The following is a 21,483-nucleotide window of genomic DNA, read 5'->3' as shown; positions in this document are numbered from 1 at the left end:
CAGAGCAAAGTAACAAAAGTAAGAAACACTGAGAAAATGCCTTTTGCTCTTCTATAATTTTTTAGTAAAGTAAAATCAGCCTTATAACCCAAAATGTTCCTCTGTGTACTTTTGAGGATTCAAATTCAAACTGTACCTAAATTCTATTTTACCTTCTCTGGCTTCTTCACATCTATACCATTCTCTGTTCTTTCAACTGCCTTTGAATTAGACAGTGACGAATACATAACAATGTTGTAATAAATCATAACTCCTATCCCTGCCTCCAGTCTTGTCCCTTTGAAATTCTTCATCCACAGACACCAGAAGATTCTAGCAAAATCCCAAATCCTTTGGTTGTTTAAATCCTGCAATGATGCTTCATCTCCTACAAACCTCTTTGGCTTGATATTCTATAACCTTCACAGTTTGGCCTATATCTCTTTTGCCATTCTGTCACATTTACACAGAATTTTACCTTTGCTAAACCACTTTTGATAAAAAAAAAAAAAATACAACAACTTGTTGGTCTGGAAATCTCTTCTTTGTCTTTCCTTTCAGCCCTCTGCTATCATCCTTTAAGCTTAAGCATCACCTTCTATGTGCATCCTTCTCCTAAGTCCCCGTCCATTCCCCACTTTACTGGGTTTTTCTTTTTTTTTTTGGGGGGGGGGCGGTATATATTTACACCACAGTTATCAAATGTAAAATACAGTTTTGCATATTCCTTTCACTTATCTTTCTCTCTCACTTAGCTTAGAATACTTTGTGGGCAGTGATTTTTGCCTTAATCTTTATTTCAGTGGTACCTCGTATATGGCCTTGAATTTATTAAATTACTGAATCAATAAACAAATACATAAGAGCTACTTTTATCTTGGGATTTGTATGTGAAGGGCAATATTTATCAATTAGGTTTCTAGAAACTGAAAGTAAATTGTATCTTTTCCCCGAGGTATTGCAAATAATCAACCTTGCCTTGTTTCCTTGTTTAGATGAAAATAGAGATAATAGTATTAGAAAGGGGAAGTTGCCAAATGACGAAATGGGTGCTTATAGATACATACATAAATGAATGTCTCTTGTGTTATGAATTTTCTAACTCAATTTCCTTGTTAATATTTTTATGTAAGCAAAAATCTCATGCACTAATGAAATAAAAAACATGATTTGCATTTTTATTTATTTTTTAAGGAAAAACTTATTGTAAATATAATATGATTGAATGAACTTTAACAAGACAGAAAATTCAAAAGTGGACAAAAGCAAAGATGGTGATGGATAGAAACTAGACTTAGAAGCCAAAAGTATTTGCTAAAAGAAAAAAAAATACTTTTGGTATTTTGATTGGGACTGCAATTAATCTATAGACTGTTTTGGGTGATATGGATATTTTAAAATATTAATTCCTCCAATCTATGAGCATGGAATATGTTTCTATTCATTTGTGTCTTCAATTTCCTTCATTAATGTCTTGCAGTTTTCAGGGTACATATCTTCGATCTCTGTTTAAATTTTTTGAGGCATTTTATTTCTTTTTTATGAAACTGTAAATAGAATTATTTTATTTACTTCTCTGATAGTTTGTTGTATAAAAACACAAAAGATTTTTGCATATTAATTTTGTATCCTGCAACTTTATTGAATTAATTTATTAGTTCAGACAATTTTTTGATGGGCTCTTTAGGATTTTCTATATATAGTACCATGCTATCTGCAAATAGTGACAGTTTTTCTTTTTCTTTTCCATTTGGATGCCTTTTACTTCTTTTTCCTGCCTAAATGCTCTAGCAAGGACTTTCAATAATATGTTGAATAAAAGTGACCAGAGTGGGCATTCTTGTCTAATTACTGATCTTGAAAGAAAGGTTTTCAGCTTTTTACCATTAAGTATGGTGTTAGATTTTGATTAGTCATATATAGCCTTTGTTAGGTTGAGATGTGTTTCCCCAAACCTCAGTGTGTTGAGTTTTTATCATGAATAGATGTTGAATTTTGTTAATTGCTTTCTCTGTGTCTATTGAAAGGTTCATATGATTTTTATTCTTCATTTTGTTAATGTTGTGTAACACACAGAGTGGTTTTCAGATGTTGAGTCATTCTGGAATCCTTAGAATAAATCTCACTCGAGAGTGGTGTTTATTGTTGAATTCAGTTTACTAATATTTTATTAAGAATTTTGGCATCTATGTTCAACAGAAATAATTGGCTGTAATTTTCTTGGGATATCCTTGTCCGGTTTTGGTATAAGTTTTATACAGACCTCATAAAATGAGTTTGGAAGATTTTCGTCCTTTGTATTTTTTTTTTTTTTTTTAAGAGCTAGAAACAGATTGGTATTCTTTGAAAAATTGGAAGAATTTCCCAAGGAAGCCCTCTGGTCCTGGACTTTTTTTTTCAGAGGTTTGAATTACTGTTTCAATCTCCTTCTTGGTAATCCGTCCATTTAGTTTTTCTATTTTGTCATGATTCACTCTTGATAGGTTATATAGTTTTGGAAATTTATCCATTTCTTTAGATTTTCCAAGTTGTTGACATGTAATTGTTTAAAGTAGTTTCTTATAATTCTTTGTATTTATGTGGTATTGGTTGTAATGTCTCCTTTTTAATATCTGATTAAACAAATATCTTTAATATCTGATAATAAATATGATTATATTTGAGTCTTCTCTTTTTTTCTCGGTGAGTTTAGCTAAAGGGTTGTCAGTTTTATCTTTCCAAAGAACCAATTCTTAGAGTCTTTAATCTTCTCTATTGCCTTCTAGTCTTGGGGATTAATTTGTGATTCTTTTTCTAGTTCTTTGGGATATAAAGTTGGTTTTTTGATGTTTTTCTTGTTTATTTATACAGTTATTTCTATGAACTTCCTTTTTAGAATTATTTTTGCTATAAGCCACAAATTTTTGTAAGTTATATTTGTGTCTTTTTGAAATGTAGGCTAATAAAACAAGGACATATATATAAAAGGTGCAAAGACTGTCTTTGTTTAATGTTGGAGTTATACATTCAGAATAATTTCTTATATAAGTGTCTACTAAATAAAAACCTACTCCTTTGATTTAGATCTCATGTTCTAAAAATCAGGACAAACATTATTTTTCCGACTATGCATTATCTATATATGCTTTTCCTGAGTATTTGTATTGATTTTTTCACACTTACATGTTTTAATATTTAAGTAGTCCTTGGATCCTATGATGTAACTTGAAGCAAAAACAAATGAAAAGTGTATGTGGAGGTTAAGCTAAAAATAAGTGTGCATCAGTATATTACTTTTTACTATGAGGCAAAAGATGACAAATCCACTTGGATTTTAGTCATAAAATGTGAGTTTTGAATAATTTTTAATAATTGACTTTTTCTTTTAATGATAAATATTTCCTCATAATTATTAAAATACTTGATATACATTTTCTTCTTCGGTTTGTAAAATAATATTTAGTTTTGTTCATATTGATTTTCAGATCATAATATTACTGATAAAATAGTAAGAAGAAAAGCTTTATGGCATGATATATCAAATTGGTCCTTTTAAATTGTAATTCTACTTACTGACATTTTGTGTTGTGATAATCTCTTCAAATTTTATAATCTTTGATATAGATGAGCTTTATACTGATAAAGTAATACTGTTTTATAAAATAAAAATGAAAGTCTACTGGAAATTTAAAGACTTTGTAAAATACGTTTTTTCCATGCTATCACATAGAACAAAATTACATGGTTTTATTTGCAGATCATGAATAACACTTTTTTTTTTATCTTATGAACATACATATTTCTCCTAACATCCTTTGTTTTATCTGTGTGTACATTTTCCTCTGAATACATATGCTTTGGAGGATGTTGATCCCAACACAAGCCCCAGGTTATGAGTCTTGATTATTGTAAGCCAAATTATAGTATTTTTATTTTCCTTGCCAACAATTGAGCTTAACTATGAGCATGTGATGGAATTATGCCCAATGAGATATGAGAAAGCCTGCTGGAAGGTTTCATCTGGATATGATGACTAGAACTGCTATAGCCATATGCTGTCAGCATGAGAATGATCCCAACATGCTGAGATAAGAACCAAGGGATTGAAAATAAGATGAGCCAGAGCTCTGGTTCCAAGGGACTTGGCCTACCTATGGAATTTTGGAATTTTTAATCAAAATCTTTTAGTGTTTAAACTACTTGAGGTCAGAGTTTCCTTTTATGTTAAGCATGAGCACATCCTAATTGATAGAATGTTCTGTAATAATGTCTTCTTCAACTTGTATTAGAACAGGTTCGGTTAAGTTCAATTTCAGGTCAAGCATTTGAATGGCATTATATTTCTTGAACATGAAGAACCTATACTCTAGTTATTTAAAAATAATAAGGAAAATATGGTACATTTGACAAATAAGTACCTAAAGTATATTTAAATAACAAGGAATTATGAGTAAATAGCTGTTTACTCTGTTAAAAAGGAAAAATATTGAGATCCAGTTTAACTTCATAGAAAAGAGCATGTTTCAACAAGGTTTAAAGATGAATGAGTTAAGATTTTATTCAATTTTAAGTACCAGGGCACTCAGTGAAGAGGGGAATTTTTTTTTTTAAATCACAGAAACTTAAGCAATTTAGGACTAGATTGTTTACAGCAGCAGTGATGACATTTCTTCTTTCTTCTCCCTTCTTGAAAACAAAATGACTCTTGGGTCTCTAAACACCACACTTTTCATACTTTTGAAATAGGAGTAGGAGACTAGAGAGATAAAGGGTTTCCTCTTTATCTCATTTTTGTTTTTATGAAGAAACCTTCTTTCTATGGCTCACTTACCTTGTCTCATTAGTCAGAACGGGAGCATATGCCCAACCTTAAGCCAAGGAGAAGGAGATAGCTTAGGCCACTGGTCAAGTGATAAAAGAGAACTCTGACATGTTCAGACCAACCATATATCATCCTCTGGAGCAGCTAAACCTCCTGGAGGTGTCTCCAGTCATAGCATACACAACTTGAGCTTCTCTCAGCATGATTGAGGTAGAAGATGGCAGTTGTTGGGCAGACAAGGAATGGATTATTCTTGAAGTAGGAAAGACCTGTGCAAAAGAGACTGACATATGATGATGAGTTTGGGAAACTACACATAGTTTGGTATTTCTGGTGGATCAAGTTTGAGACCTTGTGACTAGAAATGTTCCTATAAAAGATTAAAAGGAGCAAAAGGATGCAGTCATTAACATGTAGTAACTAGTTATATTTAAAAAATAACCACTAAAAAATGCAAAAGCAAACCTCAACAACCCTGTTTGCTATACTTAGATCTATTAGCTTTTTGTACCAAAGGTCCATAGGCTTCCTGATTTCTCTGAAGATGTTGGGAGGTGTTTATCAAAATGCCTAAACAAGTTGTTGACTATCAAGTTTATTTTTTTTTTAAGATTTTATTTATTTATTCATGAGAGACCAGAGAGAGAGGCAGAGACACAGACAGAGGGAGAAGCAGGCTCCATGCAGGGAGCCCAACGCGGGACTCGATCCCCGGTCTCTGGGATCCAGCCCTGGGCTGAAGGCAATGCTAAACCACTGAGCCACCCAGGTTGCCCGAGCACCAAGGTTTTATTATCAAGGTCTCATAGCCTTTGAAATAGTAACTTAGAACATGCAGGTAATATATTCTTCTAGAACAAGTTCTAGAGTCTAAAAAATGATCTGTATTCAGTGAAGACCATCACACTTCATTGTCTGGACAGTGATTCTTTCTGAGGTGAAAATTATTAACATTAACTTTTGAGCAATTAGAAATAGATCAAATTGGAATGCTGTCCTCAGAATGAGGATAGATTACAAAGTAATATGGGGATTAATTATATTTTAAATGAAGAATCTTCATCTATCAGAAGGCATTGAATAAAAGCTTGTATTTAAAAAAAAGCTTATATTTAAATATGTATAACTGTAAACAGCTATATTTTAACTTGGAAGTTAATATCTGCTTTATAGATGAAATGATTTTTCTTCTAAAAAAATTGAATGAAATTGAAACAATACAATTTAAATGTACTGTAATTGCGAAAACTAGAATATTTTATACATCACTTCTAGTAGGATTAGTCCATATAATCATGAAGAAAAACAGATTACAATTTCCTACCTGAATTTTTGGACACTTTAAATGATAATTTCTGATGATTTTTTTCTGGCTTTTAAAAAAATTAATTATAAAAAAATTAAAAAAATAAAAAAATTAATTATAATTTATTTGATAAACATTTGTTGTATTTCCTAGCCTCCCTAATGGGATTTGGGAATTTGAATTTATATGGATAAGGTAATAGATGTTTGTACTTAGACAAAGTTCTTCTAAAATTGGAGCTTTGCTCTAAGTTTGTTAGTAATTAACAGGTATTGGTAATATGTATGAAGTAAAGCACATTCTAATGATGAATCAAAAGAAAATTTCACAAAAATGTCAAATGCCTGTAATTATTGGTAATCAAATGGGATTCCAACACTATTCATACATTCTTATCACCCTGCAGGCAAATTAAAGTCTATGACTATTGTTGAAAGAATATTTGGATTTATGTGAGGTAAATCTTTGGTTTGAAATTATATAATATATTCTTTAAAAAATACTCATTATAAAAAGAAGAACTTGTAGCTCAGAAAAAGAAGCCAGATAAATTGAGAAAGTTTAAGATCAGAGGGCATTCAGTAGAGTTAAAATTTAAGTATGTGGGCATATATGTATTTTAATAATACTGAAAATTCAACAATAGGAGGTAGAGATGGCTTATCCAGGTAGATATCATACATATTAATCTTGCACCTATAACTGTAGGAAGTCATTATCGTTGGGCTAGGTAATGGTAATGAAATGAACCATGAAACAAAATTTGGAGACTGAGTTGCTGGCTTTTAATCATGACAAAGAAAAGGTTCTTTTCTCTAGATGTTTCTACTTCCAAGAAAACACTAGAGACTAGAAGAATGCCAACACTTGGAAATTGGAACTGAACTGAAGAAATGGAACCAAACTGACCATCAATTAGTATTTAAATAAGTGCCCAGAATTAGAGTTCAAGAGCAATTCTTGAACAAAGTAAATTGATAAAATACCATTAGTGAGCTACATTCCTAAGAACAAAAGAAACAGTGTAGAAAAAATTTTGAACTTTGTTATTTAATTGTTTACTTTAATATCATACAGTTTTAGGTCTCTTTTCTTGGATTGTCAGATAAAACAAATGGGTAATGACTTTTCATTCAATAAAAATATTTTTTTTGTATATATTTTTTAAGATTGTATTTATTTATTCATGAGAGACACAAAGAAAGAGGGAGAGGCAGAGAGAGAAGCAGGCTCCATGCAGGGAGCCTGACATGAGACTCAATCCCAGGTCTCCAGGATCACACCCTGGGCTGAAAGTGCTGCTAAACCGCTGAGCCACCCGGGCTGCCCCTGAGATTTTTTTAATATTAAAGGAAAAGTACAAATATAATACAGGATTAAAAATCTAAATGGTGATTATGTATTACTAAAATTTAATTGGCAGTATCAGTATGGATGCATGTCTTTCTAAGAAAAAAGTCAAGTCTTCTTTGTCCACTAAAAGACTTTACCTCAGTGTCCAGATTCTGATTGTTTATTTTTCCACTAAAATGAACCTGAGTTCCTTGAAGGTGTTAGGGGAGGGCAGGTATAAATGAGACTGGAAAATCATGTTGTGTCTGAAAGCAAGGAGGCTTTTAAATATTAATGGAATCATGTCAAAGGATCATAGAAACCAACATTAATGGAGCTCTCTCAGGCCAAAGTGTGAGAACTAGAACTTCAAAAGAAATAGCCGTGGTCCATTCAAACAAATTAGATCTGAAAAGCCATGAATCTTCAAGTATTCAAAAAATCAAGTCATTTAATAATCTTGTCTATTTATGTTATTGCATAAATGAAGAAAATAGAAACTATTAAATATTAACTTAGTTAAGGTATTTTCTAAATCATGGGAAATAGCAGTTAAAGCACACACATGTGACCCAGAGATAGGCAACAAGTGAAATGTAGAAAATTCACTGGTATAAAATATTATTTATCCTAAGAATTATGCGGGCTTAAGAATATATAAGAAAACAAAAGTGAATCTATTCAAAAGGAATTGTAGTTAGGTTTCTAAAGATCCTGGCAATGATACAAATGATCCATTTAGGCTTTGATTTTTTAAGTGAAATCTTAATTGTTTTCAATATTAAAACATCTAAGATAACTTTAAATTCATGGCTTTTATAAGTTTAGTATATTAAAATTAGGATTACTTTATGGTCATCCTTACAGTATGAATGATTACAAAGGTAATACTTGATATAATTTAATTAAATCTACCTAATATTGCAACTGTTAACCTTTACTTGCTTGACCTGCAACAGACCAACACCAACAAGGACACATCTGCCTCACGATCAATAAAGTCCTTTCTCAACATACTTGTACTCTTTAACCCCATCTGGAAGAGAGCCTTGTGTCTCCAAAATCCCAAAATCCCATTTCCCTGGCCTAATACAGGAATTACTCAGTGCCATGCATATGTAAAAGAGAATTGATAGGATAAAAATCGCCTTGTTCATACTCCATTTTATACTGGAGCTGTTTCTCATTCTGTGTACTAACTTCTTTGTGAGGTTTATGCAGGAAAAAGTCCAGGCCCCATATAGAACAACATCAGAGTTTTGATCCTTTACTCACCTCCAAATGGCATTCCAATTTAATTCACTACTACAGCAAGTTAATGAGAATATACCTGTTGTCTAGATGGCTCAAGATTTTTTCCTTCAGGATGGTAAGTGCTATTTTAGCAAGTCCTTCAAGGTGCACATTTCCTAATACATTTGTGAAGTGCTAAACAATTGAAACGATATACCTTCAACTACATTTAAAAGATAGTGACTGTAGCATTAACACATGCCCATCAGGAAGGCCTTGTTTCCCTGCCTGTCTCCCTAAGGGTTTCCATGAATCACTGAGAAGGCGTGTCTATTAGCCTAATGAATATGTAGCTTTAAGAGTGTGACGAAAGCTGCTATTCCATCACCCACAGTAATTCACATCATACATTCTAAAAGTTGAACCTTGAATTTATTAAGAGATTGTTACGTGTTTTCCTATTCTGGAACTAGGGGCTAGTTATTATCTTCAGGATAACCTCTTAGGGGTATGGAATACTTTCCTGGACAAATGGGATGCTTTCTTTTAAACAAAGATTATCAGTATTCTTCTCAACGAGCCTTTTTTAATGTTTCCTGTCTTGTGTCTACCTTTCCGTTCCTACCTGATTGTTCAGAAGCTTTTTCTTCCCTGATGACCATGGCGTGGTTCTTAGAAGCTAGAAGTCTGAATAACCAATTTAAAGCATAATTATCTAGCACTGTGAAGAGTTGCGTTGTCCACAACCCTTAACTCTATCCTAGGCATATGTTCTGGAAGTGTTGTGTATGCACCAGCCCACAGTATAAGGATGTTGCTGACAGTGCCAGTAATGACAACTAAAGGCTCACAGTAGACCCAAGACAATAGAAAAGAAGATTGGGAAATTATTTGGCAATAAGAATCACTCTATTACAGTTCATATAAATAGGGAAATGACTTTTAGGAACATAATGTTAAATCAAAAACTCAAGTAATGTAGAATGGCTACCCTTATATAACACCGTGCAAGACCAGCTGAGAAATTGTTTAGTTGCTTAGAGTTATTTTTGTAAAGTTAAAAACAAAAGCAGAAAAACAATAAATTTAAAAATGTGGCTTCACAGTGAAAAACACACAGAGGCTTTGTTATTTTATTTTTTGCTTTGTTTAGAATTGGTGATGTGTGTTTGATTTTTTTCCCCTCAAAATTTGTACCTCTTGAGGATATTCATTCAGTTTCTCCACCCCAACTCCTCGTCTCTTGTAACTACAGATCTGATTTCTTTTTCTATGAATTTTTTGTTTGTTTTGCCATATTTAGTAAGTCAGATCATTTTATCTGTTTGAATGATTTATTTGCATAATGTCTACAAGTCCTGTCCATGTTGTTGCAAATGACAGGATCTCCTTTTTTGTGGCTGAATAATGTTGCAGTGTATATGTGTAGAGCAGTCTCTTTATCCATTCATCTATTTATGGACATTTAGGTTCTTTCCATGTCTAGGTATTATAGATCTCACTACTATGAACATGGGAGTATAGTTGTTTTTGACATAGTGTTTTCTTTTCCTTTGGATATATTTCCAAAAGTGGAATTGTTGTATCATATGGTAATTCTATTTTTAATTTTTTGAGGAACTCTCATAGTATTTTCTATTATGGCTGTGCCAGTTTACCATACCTGCAACAGTGCATGAGGATTCCCTTTTTTCCATATCCTTGCAAACACTTCTTTATTTGTTCGTTTATTTATTTATTTATTGGATGATAACCATTCTAATTGGTATGAGGCTATATCTTATTATTCTTTTAATTTATATCTCCCTAATGATTAGTGATATTGTATCTGTTCATGTACCTTTTGGTCATTGGTGTATCTTTTCTGGGAAAATATCTATTCAAGTGTTGGCCCATTTTTTAATAGGATTATTTGTTTTTTGACTATTGAGTCTATGTTTTTTTTTTTTTAAATATATTGGATATTAACCCTTATCAGAGATGGAGTTTGCAAATATTTTTTTCTGTTTTGTATGTTGTCTGTTCATTCTGTTGATTGTTTCTTTTCTTTTTTTTAAAGATATTTATTTATTCATTCATTCATTCATTCATTCATTCATTCATGAGAGACATACAGAGAGAGCTAGAAGCAGAGATACAGACAGAGGGAGAAGCAGGCTCCATGCAGGGAGCCCGATGTGGGACTCGATCCCAGGTCTCCAGGATCAGGCCCTGGGCTGAAGGTGGTGCTAAACCGCTGAGCCACCCAGGCTTCCCTGTTGATTGTTTCTTTTGCTAGGCAGAAGCTTTTCAGTCTGATGTAGTCTTTAGTATTATCTTGTTGCTTTTGCTTTAGCATATCCAAAAAAATCATTGCCTTGGCTAATGTCAAGGAACTTTTTCCCTGTGTTTGCTTCTAGGGGTTTTATGGTTTCTGGATTTACATTTAAGTTTTTAGAACATTTGAAGTTAATTTTTGTGAGTGATATAATGGGCCTAGTTTCATTCTTTTGCATGTGAATATCCAATATTCTCAGCACATTGATTTAAAGAGTGTCTTCTCTCTATTGAGTGTTCTTGGCTGTCTTGTTAAATATTATTTAACAGTATATGTATAGTTTTCTTTCTGGGCTCTTGAATCTGCTTATGTTTCTATAATTCTTAAGCACTTCACATTCATTGTGAAATTTTAGGTGTTTAGAATTTTTATGTATAATAAAAACAAAATCCATAAGAGTAGAAAGAGAACTTTTTTCAAAATATTAAGTGTCTTAAAAAAAAATCTTTGAGGCTAGACAAAACTTTGGCTAAATTAATCCTCTCAAGGGGCACCTCGGTGGCTTGGTCAGTTAAGTGCTGGACTCTTGGCTTTGACTCAGATCATGATCTCTTGGATTGTGAGATCAAGCCCCTTCATCTGGCAACATGTTCAGGGTGAGTCTGCTTCAGCATTCCCTCCTGATGCCTCTTCACCCCATCTCTCTCTCTCTCTCTCTCTCCCCTATGTGTGCTCTCTCTAAAATAATAAATCTTTAAAAAAATACGTTAATTTTCTTACAGAGAGGGGACAACAATATAAAAGCATAATAAAAGGAGAAAAATGTGGTTGAAAAGGAAATTGACATTTGTGTGGGGGTTATGGTAATTGGTGAGGGTGGAGTCAGATCATAGAAGAGAAATGGTCTATTTTACAGTTTTTCCAACATTTTTTTTCTATTTCATGCATATATATATATATATATATTTTTTTTTTTTTTTCTTTTTCTGTTAGGAAATTTAATCTACAGAAGCAATCCTCATTCATTCAGTGAAGCCATGTAATTCTTTTAAGAACGTATATTTTGGGGCAGTCCCGGTGGCGCAGCAGTTTAGCGCCGCCTGCAGTCCAGGGTGTGATCTTGGAGACCTGGGATCGAGGCCCATGTCAGGCTCCCTGCATGGAGCCTGCTTCTCTCTCTTCCTCTCTCCTCTCTCTCTCTGAATAAATAACTAAATAAATCTAAAAAAAAAAAAAAAGAAAAAAAAAAAAAAGAAAGTATATTTGGTGGATTGGATTAAATTTGTGAACAAATAATTAAAAGGAGTCACTAAAGTTATTAGATAGAAGGCTAAATACACCCCAGGAACTAGATAAATTAGTATTTCTTGACTATAATGAACATGCAAATTGCTTACGGATTTTTGTCAAAGTTCAGATTCTGAATCAGTAGATCTGGGGTGACTTTCTCAATTGTAATGGGTTCAATGTAATGACTATGCTGCTTGTCCTTGCATTACACTTTGAATAGCAAGGAGTCAAAATCTTTCCCAGATTTAAAGTTTTTAATAACTTATGTTGTGATATTTTCAGGGATACACAAGTTTGAATAAGAACTATTTGCACCATAATGCTAAAAGTAGAAACATGGGCAACGAAGATAAATTTTGAAAGCGATAGATACTGAACTTAAAATTCCAGAGGAGTATAGTCTATTTCCTGGTATAAAGATTATGTCTCCTTCTTGACTAAGGTTCTGCTAGTAATGCCAGAAAGAAGTGCTTTTTTTAGAGAAGAATTTAAAAGGTGATTCTTAATTAGTACTTATATTTTAGTACTTCTTAATTAATATTTAGTCTTTGTTTCCTTTAGGAAAGAAATGATATGTTAAGAAAAAGGAAAAATGTGTTATTTTCAGAGTCTAAGAACATATGTTTTGTGTTTATTAATTTCCATTTAATGCACAGGATATTCAACTAGAAAAAATTCTCTTCTGCTTATTATTTTTTTATTATAAGATCTGCTTTGAAGATATGAATAATGGTTCTTGTCCTATCTTGTTTGATAGGATATAGATAATTCTGTTTAATCTAAGTTTTTTATCTTTTGTCCCTGGGTAAGGTAGACAAATTGAGTTTCACTTTTAGTTTATTTATTCTGTCAGAGATTCTGAATCAGGAGTTTAAAGTCTCTGTCTGACAAGAAAAAGTCAACATCTGTTGAGTTGATTTATTATTTATGTATTAGATTTTATGGCACTTTTCCTCTGAAGAGCCGAAAGCATCCTACACATAATTCTTACATTTTTCAAATACATTTCACAAGAAACACCTATAAACATCCCAACATGAAAAGTGACAGAAAAGGAATCCAGTGAGGAAAACAAGGAAGAAGAGGCCCCCAGGGCAAATGATCACAGCCTCAAATAGGAGGTGTGCCTAATAATTTAAGCATTCATGTTGCAAGGCCACTGGGGATACACTTGTCTCTGCCAAAGCTTTCCCCCTGCACATCTGCTGTCATTGCATGCTACCTGGCTCCCAGGTGCTCCTGTTCTCTGTGGCTATCTTCTCTATACTGTGAGCATCCAACATTTTGTTGATTAGGGTAATCTGGGAATTTAGTATGATGAGAACTTAGGTTTCCCAAATGGTTTTTGCTCTCTACTCTTACAGATAGGGGAATTTCTGAGAAGGTGGGTTTGTGGTAGCAAAGAAAGTAAAGGTTGTTAAAACCTGTTGTATACTATTTCATGACTTATATATGACCATTTAAAATGATTTGATTAAATAACAAAATAATTGGTTCTAATTATTTTGAATAAATAAGGTAAGGTTGAACAAAATCATGGGAAGTTTTCATGGACTGTTTAGAGATATGAAAGCACATTTTACATGTTTTACATTCTACTTACAGTGAAGATCATTGTTCAAAAAACCAAATTGAAATATTCCAATTTTATTAACCCGTAAGCATCTATGATTTTATGTAATGCCTAAATATTCTGTGTTTTTCAATGTTTTTAACATGGAAAAAAAGACAATTAGGATGTCACTGATGAAATCCCCTTTCTGTAATTTTCCTTTGTTTGGTAAATGTTCATATGGTTTGATAGCTGAGGCATAAGAGACATAACTTCTTTAATTTTTTCAGGAACTCATAGTCTGAAATATTGCACATTTTGAAAAGTATTAAATATTTCTTTGGAAGTAAAATGGAACCTTGCTGAGATAATAAGCATATAATTTTAAGTTTCATGAGATTTCATAATTCTATGTTGAAAATCATATTCTTGACTCATGTTAACTGCCTACATTCACTTTTTTAGTAGAAAATAGAACCACAAAACACATGAAGTTATTAAAAAGTAAAAATATATATAGCATGGTGCTATATTTTTTTAAAATGAAAGTTACTAAAGTGACCCAAAATTTATTATGTTCTGCAATTTATCTGATGATTTGAAAGTTCCTAGAGCTTTAATGAACACCGACCCAGCCATTCATTTTTATTTTTTTTTTAAATTTTATTTATTTATTTGATGGAGAGAGAGCAAGAAAGAGAGAGAGAGAGCACAAGCAGAGGAGAAGGGCAAAGGGAGAAGCAGGCTCTCTGCTGAGCAGAAAGCCTGATGCGGGGCTTAGTCCCAGGACTCAGGGATCATGCCTATCTGACTGAGCCCTTCACTAGCTATTTAAATTGAAATTTGTTGCTGGACTCAATATAAGGCAAAGAGCAATAAAAAACTTGACAGAGAAAAGTGAGCATTTTCCCATAGAAGATGAAGGATAAAAAAATATAAAACTTTTTTATATTATTAATAAGATTGAAAATAAGAATACATTTGCTTTGACCTTCTAAGAGCACGATAAAGAGAGACAATGAGGCAGGAGACTTCTGTATTTAGTTTTCTGTCCTTGCCTCTGATGCAAGCTGTGTTTCTACAAAGCCACTTTATGAATTATTTGTCCACAATGTATTACGCCTCTGCTGTCTTTTTTGTGTTGAGTTGTACATCAAAGCAGTGACTGAAATGAGCAGGTGCTAGAGATAAGCATGTTTCTGAAACAGTATTCCTTGTCTTTTATAGTCTCTTTAAACATGTAGAGAAAGGAACTTGGAATAATATTGTTTTCATGTATCCTTGATGAAACATAGGAGTTTCAACACTTTCCTTATTGAGACAAACATATTTATTTGAAACGGAACCTTGAAACAGTTCATAAGATGGATCCGATCCTCAATTACCAAAAGGCCACTTATGCCTTAGTACTTTTCAATATATTTCTTTCTAACTATATAGACTCTGTCTTTTATGTAGCTTGTTTAAATCAATTAGTGTGTTAAACTGTCTGCCTCTGTTAGAAAGATTAACAGGATCCTCCTCCTGCATCTTGATAGTGTTGACAATACCGTTCTTGATTGCCTAGACTTCAATGGAAGACACGTTATTATCTATATTGTCATAGGTTTCATACGTAGTAAGACCTTATAGAAGCTGAAGTATGAATTAATCTCTAAGGAGCCGATAGGACTAAACTGACCAGAGAGGTGTGAAATACATGGATAATGAGGGTAGAGCTTGGCTCCGAGGAGGTAAGTAGTGGCATTTGAAACCAGAAGAATTGGTAGGAATAGATTGGGGCAGGAGGTGAAGCTTAAGTACCTGGATGACGAGTTCATAGGCACCTGAGAGCATTTAAACATCTGTGACCATAGGGAAGGACCATGGTGAAGGAAGTGCTTTAACATAATTTTTGAGAACCATGTATGAAATGTGTCAAATGCATACCTGACACCAATCTGGTAAGGACATGAAACAAAGTGGTGACATTTAGAGTGAGAAGAAAGGGACGCATGTGGCAGATAATTTAAAGGAAACTTCCATAAGAAATGGAGACTAGCTTTTGCTCATTTCTGAAGCAATTACTGTAATAAAATGAATGAAATTGTGAAAAAAAAAAAAAAAAGACAGAGACTGGTTGAATGTCAAAGGATTAAGTTTTTTTTTTTTTTTTCTTTAAAATTGTCCCGGTGCTTTTGCATTAGGAAATGACCAGCATTAGGGACCTTGAGACATATGATGATACTGGTTTTAAAAATGTTGATTTTTGGGGTGCCTGGGTGGCTCAGTGGTTGAGCATCTGCTTTCGGCCCAGGGCGTGATCCTGAGTCCAGGGATCGAGTCCGTATCAGGTTCCCTGCAGGGAGCCTGCTTCTCCCTCTGCCTCTGTCTCTTTGTGTCTCTCATGAATAAATAAATAAAATCTTCAAAAAAAATGTTGATTTTGATCTTAGACATACTGAATTGGAGAAAAGAATGTTTCTAGGAGAGAATAAGACTTGCTGAGGAGATAAAGGGACAATATAGATTTGGGAATAAATTTCTATATTTTTTTTTAAGATTTTTTTTTTAATTTTTATTTATGATAGTCACAGAGAGAGAGAGAGAGAGAGAGAGAGAGGCAGAGACACAGACAGAGGGAGAAGCAGGTTCCATGCACCGGGAGCCCGACGTGGGATTCGATCCCGGGTCTCCAGGATCGCGCCCTGAGCCAAGGCAGGCGCCAAACCGCTGCGCCACCCAGGGATCCCTAAATTTCTATATTTAAATCAAAAGGCTTCCAAAAAGACTGGTTTGACCTTGGATAAAATAAGTAGTGAACTTTAATAAATTTAATAAGTAAGTAAATAAATAAAATTGAGAAATGGTAGCATTGCATCAATTGAAATTGATCTAAGTGAATGTAATTTAGAGACATCGGACCAATTGCTGCATGTTTTTATCATCATTATTATAAAAGTAAGGAAGGTCATTCTAGTAAATTTTTAAAAATTAGGAAAATTATAAATTAGGAAGAGAATAAAAGAGCCTTAAAAATCACTGTAGACAATACAACTAGTAATGTTTTAACAAATTGTCACCTTTTTGTATGTAACTTAATGTATTTCTGTATTTTTTTTCATTTATATATTTTTATGCTAAATTTACTATCTGTTTTGGCTTTACATTAACTTTTGCCATACTACTAAAATTTTAAACATCATATATTGATAGCTGTCTTCACTGAATTCTGCAAAGAAGAGTGATAAAGAGGCCACCTTTAGAGTCAGATGGCTTTGTTTTAAATTCTAGAATCATTACTAACTTGTTGCATGATCTTCTGCAAATCATGGAACTTCTCTAAGCCTAAATAATTTCCTATAAAAATATGACAATTTCATTAAATGCATTGGGAAGATTAAAGATATAATGTGTATTAAACATTTATCACAGAGTCTGTTAATTCTGTAAACAAAGTGTCTATAAATTTTATAGTTCTGTCTAGAATTACCTATTTGTCTTTTGTCTTTGTTTCCATTTTTCTCCTTTAACGACTTCATCCGTATTTGTTTATCATGTTTTGTTTTGTTTACAGTTTTTTTCTTTCCCTCCCTCCCTCTTCTTAATAAACTACATTTTCAACTTGAGACTGGGAAAGAGGAAAACTAAAAAAAATCTATGACAGTTCACCTTCAGCACAATTATAACATTACTACCTCATTCCCAGCCTTTATTAGGCAAACAAGCCACTGGATATGTCACTTACAGGTGACTCTGCATTTGGTCTATTTAATGACTTAGTCTTCTAGCCTCAGATGTCCTTTGCCGAGACGTTGCTTATTGCTTGCCTGGTTATGAGACCCAACTAGTTATGGGGCAAAGTTGGGTGTACCCCACCTTTTTTTTAAAGATTTTATTCATTTATCCATGAGAGACACAGAGAGATGCAGAGAGAGAGGCAGAGACACAGGCAGAGGGAGAAGCAGGCTCCATGCAGGGGCCCGACGTGGGACTCAATTCAGGGACTCCAGGATCAGGCCCTGGGCTGAAGGCGGCGCTAAACCACTGGGCCACTGGGCTGCCCTGTACCCCACCTTTTAATTTGACTCCCACCTTGCCCTGCTCAGAACCTTTGGTCCAGCACAGACCTGTCTACTTCTTAGTTCTGACCCTTCTGGTGGGCTACACTTCCTCCTAAAAATAGCCCATCCTTCCTCTCTTAAACTAGGAAACTTAACTGCAACTAGTTGCTACAGTAAAGACCTACATGAACATTAGACAAAAGGGAAAGCTAAAGAGTTGTCAAAAATTCATACTTTCCTACAAGTGGCAAAACCAAAATGTCATTACCCCTACCTGGCCTATTTCTGAGGTGATTTCAGCAGGACACTGAGTACACACCATTTTTTTTCTTTAGCTATTACTATTTTTATCGTTTTAAAATAAAATAATTTTGGAGGAGTCATTCTTTTGATTTTTAAAGGGTGGAGTAGGGTGTGTGTGTGTGTGTGTGTGTGTGTGTGTGTGTGTGGCTTGAGGTCACAGGAAATGAGAAAGATTTTAGTTTAAAACAAAATTGTGACTGTCTATCAAAATGATCGATGGAAAATATAGAATAGCATCCGGCTTCAGGTCACTCGAGGGAGGTACAGCAGGATATTGCTTGGCATTTCTGCCAATAATTTATGGAATTGACTGACCAAGCACCTTTTACATCTATAATTATGATGAGCTGTTGTGAAAATGTCACAAGGTGAGCCACAATCTGCCCTGCTGTTGTCTCCATGCCCATTAAAATTTTCTGACAGTTCCAATCCCTCCTAACAAGCCCCAGAGTTACATTCTTTAAGGATGGTACAATGAGCTAGCTTGAAATACATGTTGTACTTCAGAGGCATTCGGTACCTTTTCTCCTACAGGAGTAAAGCTTACATCGAAAGTTTGTGCCTCAAACACAGCTTCGGTATTTATAAGAACTCTCAGATAATTCTCAGAGATACAAATATGAACTTTGCAAAATGATATAGCTAAATGCAACAAGTAAATTTTTGCTACTCATGGTTCTTGCTTCTTTTCTTCATTTGTCAAGTTTTACATGATGTAGAAAGCGTCTTTAAATTATGGGTAATTTGGGTGCCTGGGTGGCTCAGCAGTTGAGCATCTTTGCCCCCTAGGGTATAATCCCGGGGTCCCAGATCGAGTCCTCTATCAGGTTTCCTGCGTGGAGCCTGCTTCTCCCTCTGCCTATGTCTCTGCCTCTCTCTCTGTGCATCTCTCATAAATAAATAAATAAATAAATAAATAAATAAATAAATAAATAAATAAAATCTTTTAAAAAAACAAATACATTTTGAGTAATTTTCAAGTACACTTGTGAATTTTAAACTATTATAAAATAATATTTCAATTTGAGGTTTAGCGTTCTGTCTTGACATGAGTGATCATAACATGTGCGTAAGTTTCTCTGCTTTTGTTTTTCTATTGACCTATGAGGTAGTACTAACATTGTACGAAACATGCAGGTTTATGTTAAGTTCGATGTCAGATGCCAAAGATCTATATTGAGTGGACTTTGGTTAAGGTATAACAAGAGCATTATTTGATCTAGCCTATCAAATAACCACCTTCTAAAAACAGTATCTCCTCTTACAGGAGATGCTATTCAGGCATGGCGGACAGCTTGTCCAGATTAGAGGGTTCATCATGTATACCAACATTAAATTTTATTTTATGAAAATTTTCAAACATATGCAAACCCCATTATGATAGTATAATGAACTCTTAGGTGCCCATTGCACTTAAGTTTAAGCAACTATCAACTCTTGGGCAATCTTATTTCATCACCCTACTTTCCATCCATCTATCCCTATTTCGTTTTGAAGCAGATGCTTAGATTACTTATATCTAATAATTAAAAATTATTAAAGAAATTACCAATAATGCCACCATCATCCTTAAAAAATAAGTTCTTAATATTAGTAAATAAAAGAAGCTCAAATTTCTGTTTCTTCTTTTCTTTTACCTTCTTTGACTATGATTACAGTAAGCTTGATGCATTGAAATTGGTTCATGCAATTGCTCTATATGAACTTAGGGCTTCCTTTCTCCTATTTATTTTTTTGCAGTTCAATATTGAAATAACAGTATTGCTTGACAAAATTGCTTATAGTCTGTGGGCATCCTTCTTTGTTATTTAAGATGTTATGCTGGTTAATTTAGAGGTTTCATTAGGTAAAGGGTTTTATAATTTTAAAGATTCCTTCTATAGGTGATAATGATTACTTACATTATAAAGGACCCATTGTGTGATTTTTCTTCTTTTGGCAGCTGTAATTATTTAATCAATGATTGCAAAATCATGATATTCTAATTTTAATATTTTTCTTTATTAGCCTCAATACATTTATGAAGAGAAAATTTCCCCCATTAATTTTTTGTCACTTTATGTTACAATCCATAAAAAAAGCAACTAATGCTTGATATTTTTCCATCATCCAATTTTATAAAATAATAACTATTATATGGCATCTTCCATAAGTTATCAGTGATGTTTTTCAAAATTAATACATTCCTAAGGATTTAAAAATATTGATGAGTTAGTCTTCCATTTTAAAAAGATAGTAATATTAATATAATTAGAACAATAGTAGTTTTAGATGAATGGTAACATACTATGGAAATTTTCTCTCCTTTGCCAACTTATTAGAAATACATACCAACAATTACTCCGTAGCAATATATACTAGTTAATCATTATTACTTTTATAAATATGTGTATTTTGTTATATGATTATGAAATAACTTATTCAAGTTTCTTTTTTTTTTTACACCTTACAGTCTTGAATTAAGCACATAAAACTGCATTATTTAATATATTTCTCCATGAACTTTTTGTCAAATTCAGATCGCAGTGTATCATTTACAAATCTTTTGTCTGTCTTCTGAGCATCTACACCTTTTTGCACAGTTCTTAAAAACAACATCATCGTCCCACCTTCTTTTAACTTTGAAGTTGGCCTGAGGCTGGGATGGACCAGTGAGATTAAGGAGAGGGTTTCCACTCAAAATGTTTTCCACACGTATTCTTTCTTTCTTCAGCTTTCTGTTCTTGTTCCTTCTTGGCTTGCTCTTCAGATCTTTCTTTTTTAATTTTTTCTGGTTCTGCAAGAAGAGCTGCAGTGTCATCATCATCACTCTCCTCTTCAAAATCTTCATCCTCGTCTTCCTCATCTGTTAGAGGATCATTTGCAGCAAGGTTGGCAGCAGGAATCTGGTCTAACCGAGGCTCTTTGATACCGACGAGGAGGTTGTATGTTCTCTTGTTGGACAATCTCTATTTTTTTCTCTTGCAGCAGCTCGCTCGCTCTCTTCCAGCTCCCTCCTGAAGTCATGGTTGCGAACCCCTTCAGGGGCGTCCTGAGTAGTTTGTGTATATTTTATCTTTTTATGAGAAGGTAGGTTCTCTACTTGAATACTGCTTAGAGAGTTGGCTCAAATCACCTTCTCCTTTTCCCCTCCCACCTCTCTCAGGTTCAAAAGTTGGCCTAGCTGCTGTTGTCATCTTTTATGCTCCCAGAAGCCTCTGCGCCCCTCAAGTTTCTATTAAGAGTTAGTTCTAATCTTTTACTATTATAAATTGTTATGGTCTAATTCACAGATAGTTGCATATATCTTTCTAATTTGCATGATATCTTTAGGATACTTTTCTAGGAGAAGATATGGCTAAATCAAAGATTAGAGCATTTATGATTTTGCTGAATATTGCCAAATTC

General features: G+C 33.6%; 1 pseudogene; it reads right to left on the bottom strand.

Annotated features, from left to right (window-relative positions):
- Positions 1–20,574: 20,574 nt before the first annotated feature.
- On the bottom strand, positions 20,575–21,281 carry LOC112915608 (spliceosome-associated protein CWC15 homolog pseudogene; annotated as a pseudogene).
- Between the last annotated feature and the right edge of the window lie 202 nt (positions 21,282–21,483).

Source organism: Vulpes vulpes, chromosome 14 (genome assembly GCF_048418805.1).
Source record: "Vulpes vulpes isolate BD-2025 chromosome 14, VulVul3, whole genome shotgun sequence".
Classification (NCBI taxonomy): domain Eukaryota; kingdom Metazoa; phylum Chordata; class Mammalia; order Carnivora; family Canidae; genus Vulpes; species Vulpes vulpes.
The sequence above is the reverse complement of the archived record's forward strand: the minus strand, read 5'-3'. Positions and strand labels throughout refer to the sequence as shown.